The sequence below is a fragment of the Trachypithecus francoisi genome, unplaced genomic scaffold (genome assembly GCF_009764315.1).
Source record: "Trachypithecus francoisi isolate TF-2019V2 unplaced genomic scaffold, Tfra_2.0 Lachesis_group5, whole genome shotgun sequence".
NCBI classification, from domain to species: Eukaryota; Metazoa; Chordata; class Mammalia; order Primates; family Cercopithecidae; genus Trachypithecus; species Trachypithecus francoisi.
The window spans coordinates 83840198-83864006 of NW_022681470.1; the positions used below are offsets into that span (position 1 = coordinate 83840198).

A 23809-nucleotide genomic window follows, 5' to 3' on the forward strand; every position below is an offset into this window, starting at 1 on the left:
GGTAAGCTGGTATTTACTCAGCCCTACCCTGCTCAGCCTTGGACATGGGCAAATTTTCAGCTGCTTTTGTCTCTTTGCCATATTGTGGTTTAGGGTTTTCTGGGTCTCCATCTGGGCACCGACATTGCTGCTGACCTGGGGTCTAATCTCCTTGATTTTTTTAAAAAAATCCTCTTCATCACCATCCTCTCTAGGCTGTCTTTGGCTAGGAGGGCCCCAGAGGAATTGTGGCCTATAGCCACATACATATCTTGCCTCATTGGTCTACCTGATGCTCCTGCACCTTGGCTGTCAACACCCCCCATCTCTGCTCCCTGCGCTGGAGGGCTGGAACACTGTGGTCCACGCCCATAGGGTCTCTTGAGGTAGTAGGGCAGGAACCTTCTCCAGGAACCTTCTCCTGAGGAAGGGCCGGTCTTGTTGGGCCTGGCCTTTGGGAGCACTCTCCCATCCTTCCTTCTTTTCCCCACGCTCAGTGTTCTGGTAATTCCACTCGTAATTGTGTGGAGGACCCCCAGGATGTGGATAGCTTCTATAATGGTTACGGCCTGCTCCACATTTACTGCCTTGCAGTGGAACTCCATCAGGGCTGTGACATCTGCTGCCTCCTCACCCTTTTCTCCTTCAGCATCAGACTCCACAGTCTCTCCAGCTCCTTCACTGCCAAGGTACTTCCTGGGGTTCTTTTTAAATGGCAGATGCGTTTCTTACACTGAATCATTTTCCTTTTCCCAAAATCTTTGCTATGACCTTCTTGTCCCTACCCAGAGGACCATGGATGTGAGGCCGCCGAGGCTAGTGCTCCCTGGGCAGCCAAGGCTGGTGGTAGAGGTGTGGCTACTTTCAGGGTTTTCTGGGGTATGCTCTCAGCTCCTGATCAAACTTGATTTTTTTATTTTTATTTTTTGAGACAGGGTCTCACTCTGTTGCTTAAGCTGAAGTGCAGTGGTACAATCGTAGCTTACTGCAGTCTCAACCTCCCTGGCTCAAGGAATCCTTCCACTTCAGCCTCCCGAGTAGCTGGGAATACAGATGCGTACCACCACCCAGCTAATTATTTATATTTTGAGACAGAGTCTTGCTGTGACGCCCAGGCTGGAGAGCAATGGCGCAATTTCGGCTCACTGCAACCTCTGCTTCCCGGGTTCAAGCGATTCTCCTGCCTCAGCCTCCTGAGTAGCTGGAATTACAGGCACATGCCACCACGCCCAGCTAATTTTTGTATTTTTAGTAGAGACCGGGTTTCACCATGTTGGTCAGGCTGGTCTCAAACTCCTGGGCTCAAGTGAACCTCCTACCTTGGCCTCCCAAAGCGCAGGGATTACAGGTGTAAGTCACTGCACCCAGCCTTTAAAAAAAAAAATCACTTAATTCGATTTTTCCACTAACTTCTTGAAGTCCTCTTGTACTACAGCATAGATCAATCTTGAAGACTTTATGCTCAGCCAAATAAGCCAGTGAAATAACACATAAGGATAAATACTGTAGGATTCCACTTATGTGAGGAACCTGGAGTTCTCAAATTCATAGAGAAAAAGCAGAATGGTGCTTGCCAGGGGTTGAGGGGGAGAGGAGTGAGGAATTAATTGTTTAATGGGTACAGAGTTTCAGTTTTGGATGATAAAAAAGTTCTGGAGGTGGATGGTGGTGATGGTTTCACAACAATGTGTATATACTTAGTGCCACTGAACTATACACTTTAAAATGGCAAAAATGGTAAATATTATGTACATTTTACCATAAGAAAAAAATTCATATTACACAAACATTACAAGTATGATTCCAATTACTAAATATATTTGCATAGATATAGCTCAGAACAAAAGATATCCAATGTTTATGGTGGTTATCTCTGTATGATAGGGCTATGGGTGCTTTTAATTTTCTCTGAATCTGTATTTATAACAGAGAAATTATAAGTAGTAAATTATATAAAATTATGAGCAGTAAAATGTTTTTTATTACTTTTGCCGGTAATGGAAGCCCGAAATATTTTGTATTATCTTTTTTTTTTGAGACAGTTTCTCTCTTGTCACCCAGGCTGTATTGCAATGGCACAATCTTGGCTCACTGCAACCTCTGCCTCCCAGGTTCAAGCAATTCTGCCTCAGCCTCCCGAGTAGCTGGGATTACAGGCACCTGCCACCACAATGGCTAATTTCTATATTTTTGGTAGAGACAGGGTTTTGCCATGTTGGCCAGGCTGGTCTCCAACTCCTGACCTCAGGTGATCTGCCCAACTTGGCCTCCCAAAGTGCTGGGATCACAGGTGTGAGCCGCCATGCCTGGCCTTGTATTACTTTTGTAATAAAAGCAGGCGTTGAAAAATGTGGTAAAAGAGGGGAACAATAGACACTTGAGGGTGGAGAGTGGGAGGAGGGAGCAGATCAGAAAAATAACTGTTGGCTAGTAGGCTTAGTACCTGGGTGATGAAATAATCTGTACGACAAACCCCCATGACATGAGTTTACCTATATAACAACCTGCACATGTGCCCCTGAACCTAAAATAAACGTTAAACAGAAAGAAAAAAGTGGTATGTCATAAAATGAAGTATTATTCAGCCATAAAAAGGAATGAAGTACTGGTAAATGTTACATGAATGAACTTTGAAAACATAATATGCTAAGTGAAAGAAGCCAGCCATAGAAAATCACATTTTGTGTGATCCCACTCATGTGAAATGTCCAGGACAGGCAAATCCATGGAAAGAAAGGGCAGATTAGGGATTGCTTAGGGCTGATGGGAATAGGGTCAGGGGTGGGGGATGGGGAGTGACTACTAATGAGTACAGGGTTTCTCTCTTCTTCTCTCTTTCTTTTTTAGAGACAAGGTCTTGCTTGCTGTTGCCCAGGCTGAGTATAGTGGCCTTATCATAGCTCACTGCAGCCTAGAACTCTTGGGGCTCAAGCAATCCTCCTGCCTCAGCCTCTGGAGTGGCTGAGACTACAGTGTGTGCCACCAAGCCTGGCTAAATTTTTTTTTTTTTTTTTTTTTTTTTTTTTTTTTTTTTTGCAGAGACAGGGATCTCATCATGTTGCTTATGCTGGTCTTAAACTCCTGGTGAGAGGTGAAGCCAGCTGGGCTTCTGGGTTGGGTGGGCACTTGGAGAGCATTTCTGTCCAGCTAGAGGATTGTAAATGCACCAATTAGCACTCTGTGTCTAGCTAGAGGATTGTAAATGCACCAATCAACATTCTGTAAAAATTGACCAATCAGCACTCTGTAAAATGGACCAATCAGCACTCTGTAAAATAGACCAATAAACAGGACATGGGCGGGGCCAAATAAGGAAATAGAAGCTGGCCACCCAAGCCAACAGCAGCAGCCTGCTGTGGTTCCTTTCTGATTTGCACTTTAGCTCTTCACAATAACCCTTGCAGCTGCTTATTCTTTGGGTTCACACCACCTTTAAGAGCTGTAACACTCGCCATGGAGGTCCACAGCTTCATTCTTGAAGTCAGCGAGACCACAAACCCACCAGAAGGAAGAAACTTCGGACACATCTGAAGGAACAAACTCCTAGACGCAACGTCTTTAAGAGCTCTTAACACTCACCACGAAGGTCCACAGCTTCATTTTTGAAAGTCAGTGAGACCAAAAACCCACCAGAAGGAACCGATTCCAGACACGCTGGCCTCAAAGGATCCTTCTGCCTCAGCCTCCCAAAGTGCTAGAGCCACCATGTCCAGTCCACTGTACAGGGTTTCATTTTGGGTTGATGAAAATATCCTGAAATTGACCAGGTGTGGTGGCTCACGCCTGTGATCCCAGCACTCTCGGAGGCTGAGGAGGGTAGATGACCAGGGGAGAGGAGTTCAAGACCAGCCTGACCAATACGGTGAAACCCTGTCTCTCTTAAAAATACAAAAATTAACCAGGGGTGGTGGTGGGCAGCTGCAATCCCAAGTATTCGGGAGGCTGAGGCTGGAGAATCACTTGAACCCGGGAGGTGGAGGTTCAGTGAGTCGAGATCATGCCACTGCATTCCAGCCTGGGCGACAGAGCAAGACTCCGTTTCAAAAAAAAAAAGAAAAAAACAATGTCCTGAAATCAACCGTGGTGATTGCACAACTCTGTGCCTACAGTAGTCCCCACTTCTCCAGAGTTTCTCTTGCCATGGTTTCAGTTATCCCTGAACCACTGAGGTCTGAAAAGAGATGAGTACAGTGTAAGATATTTAGAGTTACAATATACATTAACTTTTATTACAGTATACATTTGTTACAGTATATTGCTGTGATTGTTCCATTCTGTTTTATTATTTTTTTTGAGACAGGGTCTCTGTCATCCAGGCTGGAGTGCAGGGGTGCAGTCATGGCTTACTGTAGCCTGGACCGCCCCAGGCTCGGGTGATATTCCTACCTCAGCCTCCACAGTAGCTGGGACCACAGGCATGCATCACCACACCCGGCAATTTTTGTATATTTTATAGAGATGGGGTTTTGCCATGTTGCCCAGGATGGTCTTGAACTCCTGGGCTCAATCAATTCGCCTGCCTTGGCCTCCCAAAGTGCTGGGATTACATGCGTGAGCCACTGTGCCCAGCCTGTTCTATGTTATTATTAGTTATTGTTAATCTCTTACTCAGCTAATTTACAAATTAAACTTTATCATAGGTATGTATGTATAGAAGAAACAGTATATATAGGATTCAGTACTATCGTCAGTTTCAGGCATCCAATGGGGGTCTTGGAATGTATCCTCCAGGGTTAAGTGTGAACTATATACAATAGTATATACTAAAAACTATTGAATTGTATATTTTAAATAGGTGAAGTGTGGTATGTGAAGTATAACTCAATAAAGGTGTTACAAGGAAAATCTTGTTTTCAGACTTTAGGTTTTATCCTAATCTAAAATCTTCAGTAGTCATTTTGTATTAGACCCATTCCTAGGTACTTAATGAAGATGTGAAGTCAAAGAGAGACTCTGCTGGGCAATTTTATTTATTTTTTGAGATGAGATCTCACTGTGTTGCTCAGGCTGGACAGCAGTGGCACAATCACAGCTCCTGCAACTTCAGCCTCACAGACTCAAGCCACATCCTCCCACCTCAGACTCCCAAATAACTGCGACTACAGGGGCACGCTACTACAGGGGCACACTGCTGTTTTTTGTAGAGACAGGGTGTTGCCATGTTGTCCAGGCTGGTCTAGAACTCCTGAGCTCAAGCAATCTGCCTTCAGTCTCCCCAAGTGATGAGATTACGGGCACTTGGCCTGTTCAGAATTTCTTTCTTTCTTTCTTTCTTTTTTTTTTTGTGAGACGGAGTCTGGCTCTGTTGCTTAGGCTGGAGTGCAGTGGTGCGATCTCAGCTCACTGCAAGCTCCGCCTCCCAGGTTCACGCCATTCTCCTGCCTCAACCTCCAGAGTAGCTGGGACTACAGGCGCCCGCCACCACGCCTGGCTAATTTTTTGTATTTTTAGTAGAGACAGGGTCTCACCGTGTTAGCCAGGATGGTCTCGATCTCCTGACCGCGTGATCCACCCACCTTGGCCTCCCAAAGTGCTGGGATTACAGGCATGAGCCACCGCGCCCGGCCCTGAATTTCTTAAATGAATTAGCAAATATAAGCTAGAGGAGTCCACCAGCCCAGGCTACCCAAGGAGGAATACCTTGTCATCAGAACTGCCCAAACCAGAAAGATTGGATGACTCAACACAGTGCAGATTTGTGAATTCTAACCCAGAAAGATTAGCCCTTCAGGACACGTATGTGTCCAAGGAAACATTAAGAGTTCAATAGCCTGGGCAACATAGTCAAACTCTGTCTCCACAAAAATTACCTGGGTAAGGTGGTGTGCGCCTGTAGTCCCAGCTACTAAGGAGGCTGAGGTGTGAGGATCAGTTGGGCTGGGGAGGTTGAAGCTGTAGTGAGCTATGATTGCACCACTGCGGTCCAGCCTGGGAAACAGAGCAAGACCCTGTCTCCAAAAAAAAAAAAAAAAGGTTTATAGTCATCAATTCTGCTTTCTCTTCATAACCCCTAGTATTCTAGGCAATTTAATAGGCTACTATTATCCAGTAGTTGGCCAGCAAATACTTATTAAGCACCTACTATGTGGTAGGAACTAAGGTTGCAAAATTCAATGTGACATAGTGCCTTACTTTTACAGAGCTTTCAGGCTAATAGAAGATACAGACACATGCCATAAGCAATTGCAATAGTTTGACAAGAGCTACCCTAGAGCTGAGGTCAAGATACTGTAGGAGTATAGTAGAGTGTGGGGTGTAGGGTAGGAAAAGAAATATTTTTTCCTTGATAATCACTGGGTTTGTGGCTGAAGCCCCTATAACAAAAGATAAACAAAAAAAGTATACACATTTATTTATTTAAGTTTCATGTGACATGGGAGACTTAGGGCTGGGCACAGTGGCTCACGCCTGTAATCCCAGCACTTTGGGAGGCTGAGGCGGGCTGGTCACCTGAGGCCAGGAGTTTGAGACTAGCTTGGCCAAGATGGCAAAACCCAGTCTCTACTAAAAATACAAAAATTAGTCGGGCATGGTGGTGTGTGCCTGTAATCCCAGCTACTTGGGAGGCTGAGGCAGGAGAATCGCTTGAACCTGGGAGGCAGAGCTTGCAGGGATTCGAGATCAAGTCACTGCACTCCAGCCCAGGCGACAGAGCAAACCTCCGTCTCAAAAAAAACAAAAAAAGGAAATAGCCCAAAGAAACAGGTAAATCTGTGTATATTTTATACTAGGTTTGATGGAGAAGTGGATGGTCATGGAAAAATACAATTGGATAAAAAGTATGATCTAATGTTAATAAAGTGTGAGGAGACCACTTAGCAAGATCTATTTGTTCCAATTTTTCTTTGTGTCTCTGTGTTCAGAGATAAGGATGTCCCTTTCCTCTAGGTATAGGGAGGGACCTCTCCAATGTGGTCTCGTGACCTGCTTCAAGGGAGAAGACTGAGAGGAAGATGAGAATGACCTACTTGCATCTGCTGTTTTCTCAAATACCAAAGTGCCGTATTTGTGGGTAGGATGTCCTCAACTTATTCAGAGGTTGGTAGGGGTTGAGGTAAGGAATATTTTCCAGTCTTTGAACTGAGACCTGAAGGCTGAGTAGAAGTTAGAGAGAGGAAGTGGAAGAAGAAAGTATTATGATTGGCAGAAAGTCATGTGTAAAGGCCCAGGGCAAAGAAAGAACATAGCTTTTATCCCAGGAACTTTACGTAGTTGAGGATGGTTGGAGAGTTTAAAATTAGATGTGGCAAAAGGTAAGACTCAAGAGATAAATAGGGGCCTCATAAGTATAGAGGGCTTTTGAAACCTTTCCTGAAGTGCATTTTGATACCTATGGAGGTGCACCACTGTTAGGGTTCTCTAGAAAGAGAGAACCAACAGGGGATGATTAGATAGATAGATAGATAGATAGATAGATAGATAGATAGATAGATACATGGATACATATACAGACAGAGGAGAAGGGATTTATTAGGGAATTGGCTCACATGATTCTGGAAGCTGAGAAGTCCCATGACAGGCCATCTGCAAGCTGGAGACCCTGGGATGCTGATATTGCAGCTCAATCCAAGTCAAAAAGTCTTAAAATGAGGGATGCCAATGGTGTAATTCTCAGCCCAAGCCCCAAAGCCTGAGAACCTGGTGGTGCTCATGAAAGCCCTAGAGTCTCAAGGCTGGAGAGCCTCGGGTCCTGATATCCAAGGACAGGAGGAGAAGAGTATGTCCCAGCTCCAGGAGAGAGAGGAAATCCTTTTCTCTCCTTTTTTTGTTCTATCTTAGCCCCGAGCCAACTGGATGGTGCCCAGCCACACTGAGGGAAGATCTTCCCCTCTTAGTCCACTGACTCACAAGCCAGTCTGCTCTGGAAACCCAGACAGACACACCGAGAAGAAATGTTTTACCATCTCTCTAGGTGTTCCTTAATCCAGTCCAGTTGACACCTAACCTTAACCATTACAACCACTGAGATCTCCAGTCTCCAACTGCTGCCCCTAAGCTCTGCCACAGTATTCATATCAACACCATGCTCTCTCCAGGCTGCTGCTAGCCAATAACTGTGCATGGCAGAGCTGCTCAAACCAGGCCATATCCATGCGTCCTCTAATGGGCTGTCTTGGTTGTGGGGGCTCCTGTGTGGTCTGGTCAGAATAGGCTGCACACTTACCTGTGGAGCTGCCTGGAGCCTGATGGTGACCCTTGGCCAACACTATGGAATATATCAAATGATGTTCTGTAACCATCAGTCTGTGGATTGTTTGGAGAATAGGACATACCGGCCTATCAGCATTGTTTAATAATTGTTTCTTTGATGGCGCCTGGAGGATTTCAATATTAAGGCTGGTCATGGAGCTAAAACATGCCTACATGACCAGTTCACTCTAAGAGATCCCACCATGAGTGAACTTTGGACTTCCTGGTATATACACACATGATGGTTCAAGACCTGAGCATGTAGCACATCCAGTGGGAGTTGGCAGAGGGAGGACAAAGAAGCCTGTGCCTGAGATCTCTAGCCCCTTCTTTGCATAACTTTGCCTGCTGTTACCATACTGTATCCTTTGCCTGTTAAAAACTGATATGTGAGGGCTGGGTTGGGTGGCTCACGCCTGTAATCCCAGTACTTTGGGAGGCCGAGGTAGGTGGATCATGTGAACTCTGGAGTTCAAGACCAGCCTGGCCAACATGGTGAAACCCTCTCTCTAATAAAAATACAAAAATTAGCTGGGCGTGGTGGTGCACACCTGTAATCCCAGCTACTCAAGAGGCTGAGGTGGGAGAATTGCTTGAACCAAGGAGGTGGAGGTTGTGGTGAGCCGAGATCCACCACTGCACTCCAGCCCGGGTGACAGAGCGAGACTCTGTCTCAAAAAACAAAACAAAACAATGCAAAACTGATCTGTATGAGTATAGAAACTGTTGGAGTCCTGTGAGTCCTTTCAGCAAGCAAACATGGAAGGTAATCAGAGCATGATGGACACAGTCCCCCATTGGCCTAGCCAAGATTTTCCCAGAGCTGCACTCTGTTCCGAGTCTCTCCCTGCATACTCCTGCTGTCTCTCTGCTTTATCCCTCAAAAGCATTTCCTCGAATAAATAAATCAATCTTCTGCACATCTGATTGCGTCCTAGCCTCTGCTTCTCAGAAAACTTGAACAGGAACAGGATATCAAGAGTGGCTGGAAAAGCACACAGTTTAGGATTGACTAATTTCTCACCTGGCTGGCAAGGAGTATCCCATCCCAAGTGGAATGTGGGGCACGGATAATGCCTGATTCAAGGTGGCCCAAAATATCCGAGCGGAGGGGAACACCTTTGCTGGTGAGATGATTCGGGCATTGAAAGACAGGGGAAAGACACTGCTTTAAAAGACAGTGGAGTTGGCTGGTTGTTAATGCCCTGTATAGGAATAATGAAAAGCGAGAGTTAAACACATACCAGCTAAGTGGAGAGCCAGAGGCCTTATTGGTAGCTTACAAAGAGGTCATCGTTGCCTTTACCAAGAGTGAACACAGCTGAGGAGCAAACTAGGTCTTAATGTTACTGAACAGAATTGGGGTCCGCTTGCCTGGTGCAATAAGGCCAAAACAACCACACTGAGGTTTGCAGCAGGAGAAAGGAGGGAGTCCATTTGCAGAGTGCCAAGTGAGAATCAAGCAGCTCTTGCTTAAATCTTGACCTCCCTGATGGCTTGAAAGTAAGGACATTTTGTTTTGTTCTTTGAGACAGGATCTTGCTCTGTCACCCACGCTGGAGTGTGGTGGTGCAATCATAGTTCACTGCAACCTCAGACTCCTGGGCTCAAGCGATCCTCTCATCTCAGCTAGGGCTATAGGCATGTGCCACCATACCTGGCTAGTTTTTAAATTTTTTTGTAGAGATCCGGGGCAGGTGTGTGTGTGGGGCGGGGAGGGGGGTCTTGCTATTTTATCCAGGCTGGTCTCGAACACCTGGCCTCAAGAAATTCTCCTGCCTCAGCCTCCCAAAGTGCTGGGATTACAGACGTGAGCCACTGTGCCTGGCTCGAAAGAAAGAATTTTTAAAGGTAGGGGTAGATTTTAGGAAAGCAGAAGTTACAGGCAAAATCATAAATCAATACATGGAGATTATACACTGGTTTGGCCTAAAAGGGTGGGATGTCTTGAAGTGGGGGCTTACAGGTCACAGATAGACTCAAGATTTTCTGATCTGAAATTGGTTGAGGAAGAGAAGCTTTGTTTAAAAATTTGGGGTCAGCAGCAAGGAATGTTAGCTCTGGCTTGTGGGTGTGACCTCCTCCAGGCCCCTCAGGAAGAAATTGAGAACAAAGACAGTGGGCAGAGTTCAGTTCTCAGCTCCCTGTTGTCTGAGGTCTAACGTGCCAGCAGATCCATTTGGTAGGGGTTTGAGTTCCTGAAAAATAACTCAGAGACATATGTTAAGATGTCATCTTTAGTTTCTGTAGGGGAACCAAACATCCTGTGATTCTAACTACTGTTTTAAACTACCATTACCTTCTTGCTTATCAAGTTGCTTATTTACTTCTCAGGACTAGCTAGAGCCTGGAATTTCCCTTGAAGGAATTCATGATTTTCCTTTATTTCCATGCTTGGGTGCCTGAAGGCCTCAAAAAGGGGTGGTCCCTGCTCCCTCTCATTAATAGTTAAAGTCATTGAGTTCCAGAGGCATTTAAATGCTCAGCCAAGGCTGGGCACGGTGGCTCATACCTGTAATCCCAGCACTTTGGGAGACCAAGGCACTTGAGGTCGGGAGTTCAAGACCAGCCTGGCCAACATGGTAAGACCCAGTCTCTACAAAAAATACAAAAATTAGCTGGGCCTGGTGGCACGCGCCTGTAATCCTAGCTACTCGGGAGGCTGAGGCACGAGAATCACTTAAACCGGGGAGGCGGAAGTTGCACTGAGCTGAGATCACACCACTGCACTCCAGCCTGGGCAACAGAGTGAGACTCCGTCTCAAAAAAATAAGTAAATAAGAATAAAAAATAAATGCTTAGCCAAGACAAGTTGTTTACACAACCTCAGAGCCCTGGTTGAGAAAACTTGGGAACCTCACACTTAGGAAGGAGACATCTGGGGATGTGCCCTAAAGGATTTGGCTCTGCAGACTCAAAGGTTACAGAGGTATCCAACCTTCTCCATTAAAAGATAGCACTCCTCGGCCAGGCGCGGTGGCTCACGCCTGTAATCCCAGCACTTTGGGAGGCCAAGGCGGGTGGATCACAAGGTCAGGAGATCAAGACCATCCTGGCTAACATGGTGAAACCCGACTCTACTAAAAATACAAAAAATTAGCTGGGCGTGGTGGCGGGCGCCTGTAGTCCCAGCTACTCTGGAGGCTGAGGCAGGAGAATGGCGTGAAACCGGGAGGCGGAGTTTGCAGTGAGCCGAGATCACACCACTGCACTCCAGCCTGGGCAACAGAGCAAGACTCCGTCTCAAAAAATAAAATAAAATAAAAAAATAAAATAAAATAGTACCCCCTGCATGCAGGAAGACCTGCAGAGTTCTCTATCTGACAAAACAATACATTTCCCCCTCAGGAGCTTCCCCCGCCTCCTCTCTTGGCTTCCAGGCTGATAAGCAGGATTAAATTCTATCATAGCATGACCTGGCAGAGACTATGTTGGGCTTGATAAGGAAGAAGAGATATCATACCCTCGTGGAGCTTCAAGAATTACCTAGCATGTATTGGCAGGACCAGGACAGTATACCTGGGATTAGATTTTCAGGGTTGTTAATTAGAAAGACCAGAATATAAAACTGGATGTGTGGCTGGGTGCGGTGGCTCATGCCTGTAGTCCCAACACTTTGGGAGGCTGAGGCGGGCAGATCACTTGAGGTCAGGAGTTCGAGATCAGCTTGGGCAACATGGTAAAATCCATCTCTCATAATAAATACGAAAATCAGCTGGACATGGTGGCACACACCTGTACTCTCAGCTACTTAGGAAACTGAGGCTGGGGCAGAAGAATCACTTGAACCTGGAAGGGGGAGGTTGCAGTGAGCCAAGATCATGCAACCGCACACAGCCTGGGTGACAGGGGGAGACTCTGTCTCAAAAACGAACAAACAAACAAACAAAAAAACACACAAAAAAACAAAAAAACAAAAACAAAAACTGGATGATTGAGAATTCATAGACTTAAGGACCTCTTCTTGGGACACAGGATTTAATGCCCTGGCAAGGACATTAAAGGGATGCTGGAGTATAACTGAGAAGTCTGGAGAAAGCAATGGCCCACAAAGAATGAAATGGAAATTCTTTAGTTGCTCTGGCAGATGATAGAGGAAGGAATAAAAAGGCTCAGGGAGGGCTGGGGGCGGTACCTCGTGCCTGTAATCCCAGCACTTTGGGAGGCTGAAGCGGGTGGATCATGAGGTCAGGTGTTTAAGACCAGCTTGGCCAACATAGCGAAACTCCATCTCTACCAAAAATACCAAAAATTAGCCGGGCATGGTGGCGGGTCCCTGTAATCCCAGCTACTTAGGAGCCTGAGGCAGGAGAATCGCTTGAACCTGGGAGGTGCAGGTTGCAGTGAGCTGAGATCACGCCACTGCACTCCAGCCTGGGCGACAGTGCGAGACTCCGTCTCAAAAAAAAAAAAAAAAAGGCTCAGGGAGATGAGCGGACTGGACTGGATATATTATATGAGGTTAGAAGCTGCACTAAGAGAATTATGTTACTCCGGGAGGCCCAGAGGACATATCATTTGCCAAGACCAGCAGGAATGTGCCGATGGGAAGGATAGCAGCATCAAAGAGAAATTCAGGGGTGACTACTCTGTATGCTGGGTGATAGGAGAGGCAGTCACAGGTTGGGTAATGAGGCCCCACCGAGAGTAACAGAGACCAGGTGGTATGCTTAACCAGAAGTCAGGGGACCGTATTGACCACAAAAATTGGCAAGGTTGGAAGAACAGCCAAGGGACGCTGATCCACAGGGATATGTGGAAATGGGAATGGTTCATGGAACATGGTGTCTCTAGTGGCAAAATGGCCAACAAGGGTGCTACTCAATATCTATAATCAAAAGAAGGCAAAACTAGAGGGGCAGGAGGCCAAGAGCAATCACCCCAAGAAGCCACTATCCCTTGCCCAGTTCTCAGACCTGAACCAATTTTCAGATCTGGAACTCACTGACTGAACACATGGCCAGGACCCTAAGAGGAAGGGTGATGGCACATGTTTAGTACTGTAATAATTCCCAGCCATTCCCCAATGGGACCACTTATTTAAGTGATTGCACACTGAGGAAAGAGGGATACCCCGATATTTCAAGGGCTATTAGAAACAGGGTCTAAGTTAACATTAATAGTCTACACTGGAAGTCATCATAAACCATCTTTAGAGTTGGGGAATTCAGGTTGGAGGCGGGTATTAAATAGAATCCTGACTACAGTGTAGCTTACAGCATGTCTAATAGGTCTGTGGACGCACTTGATGGTCATTGCCCCAGTTCCTGATGGGAGAACTTGGCAGTTGGAATAACCCCTCTCATTAGGTCCTTGGCTACTATAGTGAGGGAAGGTTAAAAAGGTAGGTGAAAGTCCTAGAAACTTCTCCCTGCTTTCCCCACAAGATATTAAAAAACAAAAACAAAAACAAAATTTGACTGGGCACAGTGGCTCACGCCTATAATCCTAGCACTTTGGGAGGCCGAGGCGGGCGGATCACAAGGTCAGGAGATCAAGACCATCTTGGCTAACACAGTGAAACCCCATCTCTACTAAAGGTAAAAAAATATTAGCTGGGCGTGGCGGTGTGCGCCTGTAGTCCCAGGTGCTGGGGAGGCTGAGGCAGCAGAATGGCGTGAACCCGGGAGGTGGAGATTGCAGTGAGTCGAGATTGCACCACTGCACTCCAGCCTGGGTGACAGAGCAAGACTCCGTCTCAAAAAAAAGGCTGGGCACGGTGGCTCACACCTGTAATCTCAGCACATTCAGAGGCCGAGGTGGGTGGATCACTTGAGCTCTGGAGTTTGAGACCAGCCTGGCCAATGTGGTAAAACCCCGTCTCTACTAAAAACACAAAAATTAGCTGGGTGTGGTGGTATGTGCCTGTAATCCCAGGTACTCGAAAGGCTGAGGCAGGATAATCACTTGAACCCAGGAGGCGGAGGTTGCAGTGAGCCGAGATCCTGGGCAACAGAGTGATACTCCATCTCAAAAAAAGAATTAAATCCTGGGGTGAGGATGGTGAAGATCAAGATGCACCATCAAAGATCTAAAGGGACTGGGTGCAGTGGCTCATGCCTGTAATCTCAGTACTTTGGGAGGGTGAGGTGGGAGGATCACTTGAGCCCAGGAGTTTGGGACCAGACTGGACAACATAGCAAGACTCCATCTCTGCAAAAAAATAAAAAAATTAGCTAGGCATGGTGGCGTGCCATTGCACTCTAGCCTGGGTGACAGAGCAAGACCTTGTCTCAAAAAAGATCTAAAGGATGTCAGGTCTGGTGTTTGATGTTTTAAAAAAATCATGCTAAATTTAATATAGATGAGTTTTTTTTAGCATTTGTAAAATCATTCAGCCACACTTGCATGTTCTAAATATTTTCCCATGTTCAACAAACTGATTTAAATGAAGTTATTCCACCACTTAAAGAGAAAAGTCTGTGCAATCACTTTAAACCTTGTAGTTACTTTAATTTCATCATTGAGATAGCAATAGCTCTTAATCTCACTAGGATCTGGATCCAAACTCACATTCTTCCTCACAAAATGTAATCAATTTTGTGTTCACCCAAATATCATCAGATTGAGCCTTGTGGATTTATCTTAAATAATTAACATCTTCTGGGGAAACTTGTTCCACTGGAATTCCTAATTCAGCTTTTAAAGGCCCCTGTGCTGCCCTTTCTACTCTGATTGCATCATTTTTTCAAGGTCTCTTGGATGGATGACTACAAGTATTGATAAACAACCTGGAAAGGTCATTTTAGTGTATGATCTCGCTGTAGTAGTAGCTGATTTTCTGTGTTTAATAAGATGACACTGGCAGTGTGAGATGGTTCACAGTGGTAATGCCAGCATTTGGGGAGGCTGAGGTGGGAAGATTGCTTGAGCCCAGGAGTTTGAGAGCAGTCTGGGGAATACGGCAAAAACCCATCTCTACATAGAATTCGCACCTGTGGTCCCAGCTACTCCAGAGGCTGAGGTAGGAGGATCACCTGAGCCCAGGTAGGCTGAGGCTGCAGTGAGCCGTGATTGAGACACTGGATTCCAGCCTGAGTGACAGAGTGAGACCCTGTCTCAAAAAAAAAAAAAAAAAAGAAAAAGAAAAAGAAAAAGAAAAATGAAAAAAAAGTCACTTAAGGTGCAATGCAATAGTCCTTTTTCAATGTTTTCATTCAGGTGAATGAAACAATTTGTTTTGGTTCCATGTCCAGTTGTATTGTCATTGGAATCACTCAAAATATACATCACTAGGCCGGGTACAGTGGCTCACGCCTGTAATCCCAGCACTTTGGGATGCCAAGGCAGGTGGATCATTTGATGTCAGGAGTTCGAAACCAGCCTGGCCAACATGGTGAAACCCCATTTCTACTAAAAATTACAAACATTAGCTGGCCGTGGTGGCATGCACCTGTAATCCCAGCTACTCAGGAGGCAGAGGAAGGAATCGCTTGAACTTGAGAGGCAGAGGTTGCAGTGAGCTGAGATCATACCCCTGCACTCCAGCCTGGGCAACAGAGTGAGACTCTGTGTGTGTGTGTATATATATATATACACACACACACATATACACACACACACACACATCACTTCCAGAATTGGAAAATTTTGTTCATCAAAATTGTCAATATTTATTTCAGGCATGATTGAAATATGTGTGTTCTGTCCTCAGTATCCTTGCTCCAGCTACAGCAGAGGTCCCACGGCTGAGTCAGACAGCAAGAACCAAACACATTCCTCAGGGCTTGAATGCGTCTCCTTCAGGCCCACAGTAGAATGGTTCACAAGAAACTCCTACCAAAGATCTTCTTTCCTATGCCTTGACATACTTGCTGATTCAAGGATAGGAACCTAAATCAAGGAGTCTGTTCCATAGGGACTGGGAAATGGATCCAGAAAAGTGGATTTAAACACTTTCCAAGTGGCTATACCAAAACACACAAACCTGTCCTTTCCTTTGGCTATACTTTTCACCAAGGGCTAGAAGCAGCAGAAAAGGCCAGTGCACAAAGAAAAGGTAGTGAGCTCTCAGGAGCCTCCAAGAGCGAAGAGGGAAAAGCTGCAGCAGTGCTCTCTGCCCTGGTTCCATCTCTCCTTCCTTAAGCCTGGCTGCACCCTCACTCCGGGGTTATTTGCAACCCAAGGCCTCACTAACCTATATTTCTATGCTGACATCAAACTAAACTATGCATATGTGCAGAGGATGGCAAGCAAAGCAGAAAAATGAAAACAGCTTAATTTTTTTAGAGGATGTGATCATGGATGAATGTTTGTCTTTATTATTATTATTATTGTTAGTTTTTTAGAGACAGGATCTTGCTATGTTCCCCAGGCTAGTCTCAAACTCCTTAGGTTCAAGGGATCCATCCACACCAGCCTCCTGAGTAGCCGAGATTACAGGCCTGCACCTAGCAGGGGAGGCATATTCTTTTTTTTTTGAGACTAAGTTTTGTTCTGTCGCCCAGGCTGGAGGGCAGTGGCACAAACTCGGCTCACTGCAACCTCTGCCTCCGAGTTCAAATGATTCTCCTGCCTCAGCCTTCTGAGTAGCTGGGAATTCAGGGAGGCACCACCATGCCCAGCTAATTTTTGTATTTTTAGTAGAGATGGGGTTTTGCCATGTTGGCCAGCTTGGTTTAGAACTCCTGACCTCAGGTGATCCACCCACCTCGGCCTCCAAAAGTGCTGGGATTACAGACATGAGCCACCTTGCCTGGCTGTGGCAATATTCTTTTATTTTTAAAGGCAGAGTCTTGCTCTGTCACCAGGCTGGAGTTCAGTGATGCGATCTTGGCTCACTGCAACCTCCGCCTTCCGGGTTCAAGTGATTTTCCTCCCTCAGTCCCCCGAGTAGCTGGGACTACAGGTGTGTGCCACCACGCCCAGCTAATTTTTGTATTTTTAGTAGAGACGGGGCTTGACCGTGTTGACCGTGTTGGCCAGGATGGTCTTGATCTCTTGATCTCGTGATCTGCCCACCTCGTCCTCCCAAAGTGCTGGGATTACAGGCGTGAGCCACCGTTCCTGGCTGGATAATCTTTTTATACCTAAAAATAGTTTGCACTAAAACTAATCTTTAGGCCTGGCTCACGCCTGTAATCCAAGCATTTTGGGAGGCCAAGGTGGGTGGATCACCTGAGGTCAGCAGTTCAAGACCAGCCTGACTAACATGGTGAAACCTAGTCTCTACTAAAAATACAAAAATTAGCCAGGTGTAGTGGTGGGCGCCTGTAATCCCAGCTACTCAGGAGGCTGAGGAAGGAGAATCACTTGAACCCGGAAAGCAGAGGTTGCAGTGAGCTGAGACCCCGCCATTGCACTCCAGCCTGGGTGACAGAGCGAGATTCCGTCTCAAAAAACAAAAAACAAAAAACAAAAACAAACAAACAAAAAACCTAATTTTTAAAAATTGAGGCTGGGCGCGATGGCTCACGCCTGTAGTCCAGAACTTTGGGAGGCCAAGACGGGCGGATCACGAGGTCAGGAGATCGAGACCACCCTGGCTAACACGATGAAACCCCGTCTCTACAAAAAATACAAAAAATTAGCAGGGCGTGGTGGCGGGCACCTGTAGTCCCAGCTACTCTGGAGGCTGAGGTAGGAGAATGGCGTGTACCCAGGAGGTGGAGCTTGCAGTGAGCAGAGATCGTGCCACTGCACTCCAGCCTGGGCGACAGAGTGAGACTCCATCTCAAAAAAAAAAAAAAAAAAAAAGGAAACATACATTCAGTAAAGTGCACAAATCTTTAGTGTATTACATCTTGACAATTTGTTTCTTTTTAAAATCAACTATTATTGACATAAGAATTATACATAATAAAATGTACCTATTTTTAGTGTATGGTTTGATGAATTTTGACATCTATGTATATATCATCATAATGAAGATATATAACATTTCTACCACCAACAAAATTTCCCTCATACTCCTTTGTAGTCAGTCCCACCCCTCCCAGTACTAGGCAAACACTGGTCTGCTTTTTGCCACTATATAGTAGTTTTTCCTGTTCTAGGACTTGACATAAAGAAATCCTTATATATATATATATATATATGTATTATACACACACACACACACACACACTTTTTTGGATCTGGATTCTTTAGCTCAGCAATAAAGTTTTCAAGATCTATTCATGTTGTTGTGTGCTGTGTCTATCAGAAGTTTGCTCCTTTCTATTAGTGAATAGTATTCCCTTGTATGGACAAACCAATTTGCTTATCTATTTGCCTATAGATGGATATATATTTTTTGAGATGGAGTTTTGTTCTTGTCGCCCAGGCTGGAGTACATTGGTATGACCTTGGCTCACTTCAACCTCTGCCTCCAGGGTTCAAGGGATTCTCCTCCCTCCGCCTCCCAAACTGCTAAGATTACAGGCACTCACCACCATGCCCAGCTAATTTTTGTATTTTTACTAGAGATAGGATTTCACCATGTTGGCCAGGCTGGTCTTGAACTCCTGACTTCAGTTGATCAGCCCACCTTAGCTTCCCAAAGTGCTGGAATTACAGGCATAATACATTATATATTGTAATATATAATATTATTAATAAAATGATTATTAATAGCTACAACTATTATTAATAGTTATAGCTATAACTATTATTAATAATAGCTGCCATGAATATTTGTGTACAAGTCTTTTGGGGCTCATGTGATTTCATTCTCTTGGGTAAGTACCTAGGAATGGAATGGTTGGGTCATATAGTGGGTACATATTTAACTTTATAAGAACCTGCCAAATGGATTTCCAAGGTGGCTGTGCCATTTGACATCCCTATCAATTCTGGCCGCTCTATATCCTCTTCAGGGGTTGGTAATGTCAGATTTTTGACTTTTAAAATGATACACCTATCAGAAGGGCACACACATTGATACTGATTTCTACATTATTTTGTGGTCAAATAAAATATTCTATATTGTGGGCCAGGTGCAGTGGCTCACGACTATAATCCCAGCACTTTGCGAGGGTGAGGCGGGCAGATGATTTGAGGTCAGGAGTTTGAGACCAGCCTGACCAAAATGGTGAAACTTCTTCTCTATTAAAAATACAAAGAAATTAGCCGGGCGTCGTGGTGCATGCCTGTAGTCCCAGCTACTTGGGAGTCTGAGGCGGGAGAATCGCTCGAGCTGGGAGGCGAAGGTTGCAGTGAGCTGAGATGTGCTACTGCATTCCAGCCTAGGCAACAGAGCAAGACTCGGTCTCAAAAATCAAAACCAACAGCAAAACAAAACAACTCTATATTGTGACAGTCTTTTTCATTGTAAGATTTGTTTCATGCCCAGGACATGGACTGTCTTGGTGAATGTTACATTTGCACTTGAAAAAAAATGTGTTTTTAGCTTTTTTTTTTTTTTTGAGACAGAGTCTCACGCTGTCGCCCAGGCTGGAGTGTAGCAGCACGATGTCGGCTCATTGCAATCTCCACCTCCCAGGTTCAAGTGATTCTCCTGCCTCAGCCTTCTGAGTAGCTGGGACTACGGCATGTGCTGCCACGCTTGGCTAATTTTTTTTTTTTTTTTTTTTTTTTTTTTTTTGAGAAGCAGTTTCGCCCTTGTCGCCCAGGCTGGAGTGCTATGTCGCCATCTTGGCTCACTGCAACCTCTGCCTCCTGGGTTCAAGCGATTCTCCTGCCTAAGCATCCTAAGTAGCTGGGATTACAGGCATGCGCCACCATGTCCGGCTAATTTTGTATTTTTAGTAGAGATGGGGTTTCTCCATGTTGGTCAGGCTGGTCTCGAACTCCCGACTTCTGGTGATCCACCCACCTCAGCCTCCCAAAGTGCTGGGATTACAGGCATGAGACACCTCGCCTGGCCCATTTATTCTTAATCTATTGTCTTTGTATTCAAATTAGATTTCTATATATATAGTTTGATCTCACTCTTTTTTTTTTTTTTTTTTTCCAGACAGGGTCTTCCTCTGTCGCCCAGGCTGGAGCGCAGTGGTGTGATCTTGGCTCACTGCAACCTCTGCCTCCCGGGTTCAAGCGATTCTCTTGCCTCAGCCTCCTGAGTAGCTGGGATTACAGGCATGTGCCACCACACCTGGCTGATTTTTGTATTTTTAGTAGAGATGGGTTTCACCATGTTGGTCAGGATGGTGGTCTCAATCTCTTGACCTCCTGATATGCCTGCCTTAGCTGGGATTACAGGCATGAGCCACCGTGCCCGGCCTCATTTTTTTTTTAAAAGGTCAACGAGATACAATTCATTAAGAATAAAAAATATATTGTTTTGCCAGGTGCAGTGGCTCATGCCTATAATCTTTGGGAGGCCGAGGTGGTGCGTCATTTGAATCCAGGCGTTTGAGACCAGCCTGCCCAACGTGGGGAAACCCCATCTCTACTAAAAATACAAAAATTAGCTGGTTGTGGTGGTGCATGCCTGTAGTCCCAGCTATTCGGGAGGCTGAGGCACGAGAATCAGTTAAGCCTGGGAGGCAGAGGTTGCAGTGAGCTGAGATTGTGCCACTGCACCCCAGCCTGGGTGACACAGCAAGACTCTATTAAAAAAAAAAAAAAAGTTAGCCAGTGTGGTGGCCTGTGCCTGTAATCCCAGCTACTTGGGAGGCTGAGGCTGGAGAATCGCTTGAACCTGGGAGGTGGAGGCTGCAGAGAGCCGAGAGGGCACTGCACTCCAGCCTGGGTGACAGAGGGAGATTCTGTTTCAATAAAAAATAAGTAAATAAATAAAAATACATTGCTTCAAACTTAGAATAATTTAATATTTTCTTTGTTATTTCATATGTATCTGGAAATGGGATACATGTTCTCATCCTGTCCTGAGGTAGCATTCCACCAACTGGTACAGGGTTCCCAGATAGAGTCAAAGTGACATTCCTCTTGCCACCATTTCCATTGTCAAAAAAAATTTTGTTTTCGTATATTTCTTTTTTTTTTTTTTTTTTTTTTTGCATACTGGGAATTTCTTTGCTGCTTTAATAAAAATATGGAACGCTTCACGAATTTGCGTGTCATCCTTGCGCAGGGGCCATGCTAATCTTCTCTGTATCGTTCCAATTTTAGTATATGTGCTGCCGAAGCGAGCACTGTTTTCGTATATTTCAACAGTAGCTTCAGATTACTACCTCTCAGAAGAATTTCGTCCTAAAGGCCAATTTGATTTACAGCCTTTAACTGCAAATAATTTCCAGGTGACACTAATGACCAACATAAGGATAACGCAGGTAAAAAACATATAGGTACATTTCAGTTCCATGGATTTCGCTTTCATATTTTAATCACTTTATACCTTCAGTATCAACGTTAAAATAGAACCTAAGAAGATTCCTGTTTGAGCAACGCTCTATATAAATATCTCCACCTCTACCCTACTTGCAACAAAAGTTCTAAATCAGACTAGATTAACTAGCTTTCAATTATAATAACTGATATCTTTAATAGATTTTTAATCTAAAGTTTAACAGCTTTTAATTATAAAACTTATTCTCAATTATAATTTATAATTTTTTTAATTTAATTTTTTTTGATACAGGGTCTTACTGTCACCCAGGTTGGAGTACAATGGCACCATCATGGCTTACTGCAGCCTCAACCTCCTGGGCTTAATCAATTCTCCCACCTCAGCCTTGCCAGTAGCTGAGACTACAACTTTATGTCACCATATCTGACTAATTTTTAAAATTTTTTGTACAGACAAGGTCTCACTATGTTGCCCAGGCTGGCCTTGAACTTTTGGGCTCAAGTGATCCTCCCCCCTCAGCCTCCCAAAGTGCTGGCATTACAGGCATGAGCCACCGCACCTGGCATGTAATTTACAATTAAAAAGACTAGTTCAAGTACTCAGGTTGATAAATCCCATACAACACAAAAACAGAGGAAATTATTCTCAATAGGAAGAGATATAATTAATTGCAGATATATGGCTTACTAAGACTACTAAAACAGCTCATGCCACGTATTAAAACAAAAACAAAAAAATGCCTGAGGCAAGGAGATTGAGGCTGCAGTGAGCTGTGATTGCCCCAGCCTGGGTGACACAGTGAGATACTATCTCTTAAAAACAGAAAAAAAATTATGAAAAGAAAAAAAAGTTGTACTGAGATGGATTTTAAAATAATCTCAGAAAATACAAAAATTATTAATAATCTTTACAGCTTTTGATTACATATCTTCATGATAATTTTAATCACAGGTCTCAAATTTTATTGCAAATATATTGCCATTAGGTCTCTAATCGTAGATTATTTTTTGTTGAATATTCTGCTGATAAATAAACAACTGCTTAACATTCCAATAAAACATATTCTCACAATTAACTATGAGACTGGTGCCACCACTGGGAAATGAGCTGAGTTAATCAGCAGTTACATCGAATGTGATGAATCCCAAATCACTTCTTTCTCTAGGTCCGCTGAAGTCATCTAAGTTTTTCAGCTTGATCGGCGGGTCATTGCCACCACACCCGGGATGCTTCCGTCTTTGAAGGCGGTGGTGATGGTGAAAGCAGCTAAATATGAGCGCCGCCATCAGGCTGAGAAGCGGCAGAGAGTTCACCTGCGACACCACCGCGTTCATCTCCCACGACCCTGTGTCCACATGCATGCTTGGGCTCCTGTTTCAGGAGTGTATCCCATAACTTTAAATGTTGTTATGCTACTTTACATATCATGTAAGAACCTTTTAATAATTCAACTCCATTTTCCCTTTGGAACCTTTGTGCTATTGTTTTAAGACATTTCATTTCCATTTCCATTAGAAAATTCAAAATATATTTTTATATTTGCTTTAAATGATTATCTTTTTAGAGAAAATTTTTAAAATGAAAAAAGTATTTTATATTTACCATGTATTTACATCTCTGTATTTCTTTTTTTTTTTTTTTTTTAAGATGGAGTCTCGCTCTGTCACCCAGGCTGGAGTGCAGTGGCATGATCTCGGCTCATTGCAAGCTCCGCCTCCTGGGTTCACGCCATTCTCCTGCCTCAGCCTCCTGAGTAGCTGGGACTATAGGCACCTGCCAACACGCCTGGCTAATTTTTTGTATTTTTAGTAGAGACGGGATTTCACCATGTTAGCCAGGATGGTATTGATCTCCTGACCTTGTGATCCACCCGCTTTGGCCTCCCAAAGTTCTGGGACTACAGGTGTGAGCCACCGTGCCCGGCCACATATGGTTATTTATTTGTGTAGATCTCATTTTTCTATCTGTCACCCAGGCTGGAGTGCAGTGACACAATCACGGCTCACTGAAACCCCAAACTCCTGGGCTCAAGCAATCCCTCTATCTTGAGCCTCCTGAGTAGCTGGAACTAAAGGTGTGTACCACCATACCCAGCCAATTTTTCTCTATTTTTGATAGAGATTGTGTCTCACTAGTTGCCCAGGCTTGTCTTGAACTCCTGGCTTGAGGCAATCTCTCTCCCTACGGTCTCCCAAAATGATGGGATTGGCTGGGCGCAGTGGCTCATGCGTGTAATCCCAACACTTTGGAAGGCCGACGGGGGCAGATCACTGGAGTTCAAGATCAGCCTGGCCAACATGGTGAAACCCCATCTCTATTAATATAAAAAATATTTAAAACAACAACAACAACAAAAAGCCCAAAGTGCTGGGATTATATGCATGAGCCACCATGCCCAGCCAAAAAAATATTTCTTATAATGCAGTTCTCTGGAAATGACCTCACAGC

General features: G+C 44.7%; 1 non-coding gene and 1 pseudogene across 1 annotated transcript; both read right to left on the reverse strand.

Moving 5' to 3' along the window:
* Positions 1–13: 13 nt before the first annotated feature.
* On the reverse strand, positions 14–22695 carry LOC117074099 (annotated as a pseudogene).
* Positions 21101–21207, reverse strand: LOC117076936. Its single transcript, XR_004434547.1, has one exon. It is a non-coding gene; the product is annotated as a U6 spliceosomal RNA (small nuclear RNA).
* Positions 22696–23809: the final 1114 nt, after the last annotated feature.